Source organism: Hyaena hyaena, unplaced genomic scaffold (assembly GCF_003009895.1).
Source record: "Hyaena hyaena isolate Hyena2069 unplaced genomic scaffold, ASM300989v1 scaffold_276, whole genome shotgun sequence".
Lineage (NCBI taxonomy): Eukaryota > Metazoa > Chordata > Mammalia > Carnivora > Hyaenidae > Hyaena > Hyaena hyaena.
Genome location: NW_024080909.1, coordinates 1,470,680 through 1,475,394, shown reverse-complemented (window position 1 = coordinate 1,475,394; position 4,715 = coordinate 1,470,680).

Below are 4,715 nucleotides of genomic sequence, written 5' to 3'. Positions count from 1 at the left end.
AGGGGAAGGACTTTTTTTAAAAAAAATTTTTAAATTTTATTTAAATCCAAGTTAGTTAACATATAGTGTAATAATGATTTCAGGAGCAGGATTTATGATTCGTCACTTACATATAACCTGGTGCTCATCCCAACAAGTGCCCTCCTTAATGCCCGTCACCCATTTAGCTCATCCCCTCCCTCCACCGCTCCAGACCCCTCCAGCAACCCTCAGTTTGTTCTCTGTAGCTAAGAGTCTCTTATGGTTAGCCTCCCTCTCTGTTTTTATCTTATTTTTTCCTTCTCTTCCCCTATGTTCATCTGTTTTATTTCTTAAATTCCACATGTGAGTGAAATCATATATTTGTCTTTCTCTGACTGACTTATTTTGCTCAGCATAATACTCTCGAGTTCCATCCACGTTGTTGCAGATGTCAGGATCTCATTCTTTTTGATCACCGAGTAATACTGAGGAGGACTTTTCAGTTGACTATTATCCCGCTCCTAGATTAGAAGATCCTCTGTCTTCATTTGGAGAATCTGCATCATTCATTTCAGGTTGCCATTAAACCTTTCTCGGCTGTACTTCTCAGAAGATGCCACACTCTCAGGAAAATCTGGCTTTTGGCTCGTGGTTACTCCTCTTAGTTGGTTTGGCGCTGGGGAGCTGGGAGTGAGGTTTGGATTCCTGATCATAGCTAACGCCCCTCTGTCTCCTTCTGCTGCCTGGCTCCCCCTCTCTGAGGCCCATGGCTTGTCTAGGAGCAAAATTGTAACACCACTGGGATTCTGTCACCCCTGCGGTGGGAAGGGGGTGAGCCCCGCCCAAGACCCCTGAGGCTCGCAGGATGCCTGGGGTGTGTTTGCTGGTCATAGTGCCCTTCTGTTTCTTCTCGAGGCAAGACTTCTTGGCTAAGGGGTTCTGAGTGATAGCTCAAGATGACTCCGCTGTCAGTTGTCAAGATGACTCAGTGATAGGTCAAGATGACCCAGCTTGTCCCTGTGGGCACTGGCTTTCTTGTCCTGGCTTCACATGGACCTCCCCATGCTGTTGGTTCAGCTTGCTTCTCCTTACCTCCTCTTCTCCTGATTCCCTTGTTTGTTGGTTTCTGGTCAATATGAGGAGTACACATTTGTATTAGCTCCTGAGTTGCCCCCAAGGTCTTGTAGGCACTGGAGGGTTTCATTCTGCTGTACTCAGGCTCCTAAGAGCTGCACTGGAAGGTAAGCAGAATTATCTTCATCCCTGGAGGAGGAGTCTACCGCTAACCCTTTTCAGTGACCCACCAAGATAGATCTTGATCCAAGGGGCACCCCCTTCCTTCTGAGGAGTTAGGTAATATGGCGGGGTATGTAGTACCCGGGATATATGGGGTGTGTACAATGGCAAACCACCACTTCAAGAGGAAATCCTCTGCTCTGTGTAACCCAGCTTCTGTCTCAGAGATGACCTTGACTCTGAGGAGCCCAAGTGGATGGGTAGGGCAGTGAGGACCTGAGATCTGTAGGGATCCCTGGGCCCGAAGTCAACACACCTGAGTTCTGGTCCCATGAGCTAGGCAGGATAATGGTCCCCCGAAGACACTCAATTCCCCAAACCTGTGAATGTTATCTCACATGGCAAAAGGTGTTTGCATAGGTAATAAAGGGCTATGAGATGGGAAGAGATGCCTGGAATCTTCAGGTGGGCCTAGTATAATCACAAGGGTCTTTATAAGGGGGAGGCAGGAGGCTCAGGGCCAGACAAGGAGATTGAAGAAAGAAGAAGCTGAAGCACTGTGGCTAGAGTCACAAGCCAGATCACATGGGCAGCCTCTACAAGTTGGAAAAGGCAAGGACACAGGTTTTCCCCTAGAGCTTCCAGAAGAATGCAGTTTGCCAACACCTTGATTTTACTCCAGTGGAACCCATTTGGACTTCTGACTTCTAGAATTGTAAGGTAATACATTTGAGTTATTTTAAATCACCAGGGCAGCTGTAACTTGCTACAGAACAGGAAGGGAATATATCCCACATCTGCCATTAGTGAGCTATTTGATTCTTGGGAAGGTAATTCCTTTTCTTCGGTCTCAGATACTGTGTTTTAGGCACAGTGGTCTTCAAACATTTAATAGAAAAATTAAAGGAGCAGGATGCTTTTATCGATTGAAATCGTATGTGGAAGGTCACTGTAAATCAGATGGGGGTGGGGCTTCTTGGTGAAGTTGGGGACCCACTGGGTTAGTGCAGGCAGAGTGGTGCTGGGTCTCAGGCTGTCTGGTGCTATTGACCTTGGTGCTGGGTCTCAGCCTGTCTAGTGCTATTGACTTTGGCCCTGGGTCTCAGGCTCTTTAGTGCTATTGACTTTCCTTTGTGGGGAGGCTGGCCACTCTGTGGACTCAATTGGTTGACAACTTTTGATACACATACACACCAAAAAAACAAAAGAAAAAAAAACATTGGAGGGGTCTGACTCTCGATTTCAACTCAAGTCATGATCCCAGGGTCGTGGGATCCAGCTTAGACTCCATGCTGAGCATGGGTCCTGCTTAAGACTCTCTCCCCATTTCCCCCTTTTCCCCTCTCCCCCTTTCTCTGAATAAAATAAAAATAAATAAATAAAAATAAAAATTTAAAAAATGGAAGTAGTAGTAAGGAGAGAAGCAGACCTGTTTTCTTACTGGCACTAAACTTCTCTGGGAGGGCACCAAGGGCAATATAAACACAGCCTGTGAAACCAAAGCATCATTTAAAAAATAAACAATAGGCTAGGATTACTACTCCTTTATGAAAGGCAACTGTCGGACTAAAAACACACACACACACACACACACACACACACACACACACACACACAAACAAACGCTAAATTGGAGGAGGGTTCTTGAATGTGAACTTGACTGTGCTGTATGGGAAAATGTTCTACTTGGTCACTTCATGAAGAAATACACAGAGCAAGATAAAAGGAGAAATATATTACATATAAGATATATTTTCTTGGTGTTGACATAATGCCCATTAACCAATGGAGGAACTTGTTAAATTGGAAAGTCCTGTGTTCCTCCAGACGCAGCAATTCTGCTTCAGCAGGTCTGGTGTGAATCACTCCTGGTGATTCTAAATGGATGTGCCCAGGAGGAGATTTTGACGATCAGCAGCAACTGTATCTGAGCTACCAAAGTACTCAGTCCAGGGATTGAAGTCCACTCTTGGAAACTCGTTAACAAGGACCCTCACGCCTACTTCTTTTTATTTCCCACACTGCCTTCCCTCTAAAATATTTTATCAGGTGACTGCCTAAGGAGTTGTCTACTAAAAGCAAAAGTACCTATTTTGTTAGTTATACATTGTTCTGCTGGGTAATGGTAACTCGAAACACCTTGCAATCCAATCAATCATTAGTTTATTCTTTCTGAAATTAGTAAGCTTTCTGTTCTCTCTGCTCATTTAACATTATTTGAAGAGTCAGAGGTTTGCACATACCCTCTGACACCAGGAGATGTGAGGTTTGGGAAGGTCAGGAGAATAACTGGATTCATTCACTACCCTTTGGAGAATTATAGAGGACTTTTGTAGTTCACAGGTCGTAGTTCTGGTTCTGGCTCCCCGCCCCAGCCTTTTGCCTCATGCAGACCTCATTGTACGGGGCGAGCCAGCGGCCTCCCAGAGCAGCCAGCCGAGGCTGTGGTCTCCCCCACCTGAACATCAGCACCATTCAGGCAGGTGGCTCGCATCCTGGAAGCAAGCCTCGGTCACTGCGGGGAAAGCAGGCCAGCGACCCCCTCTGCCTGCGACCTCCGTGCTCTCCGCCGAGTGGTTTCTGTCCCTCTGCACCTCCTCTCTCTGGTTTCCTGCATAATCGGTCTTCTAGGGGAGGAAAAATAATTTTCCCTGTGTTTGTGGCTGAGACCCCTGTAATAAAAGAAAGGTTAACAAGAGCAAAACAGGATTATTAACATGCAGATCTTATGTATACAAGGGAGACACCCTGGGGAAGGTGAGTATTTCTCCAGGCACCATCCTGATAGGGAAAGCGGGCGAAGGGGTAGGCCTCTTTGGGGAGAGGAAGTGATTATGAGAAGGGATGAGGGGTTTTAGAACAACAGATGGGAGTGTGACAGTTTGTGACAAAGTCTGGGCGTGTCCCCTGCTGTGACGAGAGCCATTCTTCCCGGCTGATGAGACCCCCCAGGGAAGGATCTATGACACTGAGTTCCTTTTGGAGGATCTGTTCACAGGCAGATAAGGGGAGCTCAGAGACAGCCTCTCCCTACATGCTGTTCTTCAAGTGCCTGTGACTTAAAATACTCAGTATACTGAGGCGGCAGGGTTTGAGGTGGCGCATCCTGAACTTGTGTTCCTATTTTGGGCAGCGTATTTCTGCTACCCTTCAGTCTCTGTCTCTGAGACTTGTGCTGGCCCGTGCGGGTGGGAGCATTTGGGTGTTACAGATGGGACTGCTTGTGGCCGGGGCCCTGGCACTTGGCGCTCCTTCCTCTGAGCAGATGTGGCTCAGTGCTTAGGCAGGCTGGGTCCTCTCTCTCTCTCTCTTTCTTTCACACACACACACACACACGGCAGATTGCATAGCGCCGCCTTGGATGCTTTTCAGCCTGTTTTTATTTTTTTAAGTGTTTGTTTATTTAGAGAGAGAGAGTGCGCAGGGTTGGGGCAGAGAGAGAGGCTCTGTCTGCACAGAGCCTGATGTGGGGCTCCATCTCCTGAACCGTGAGATCATTACCTGAGTTGAAATCAGGA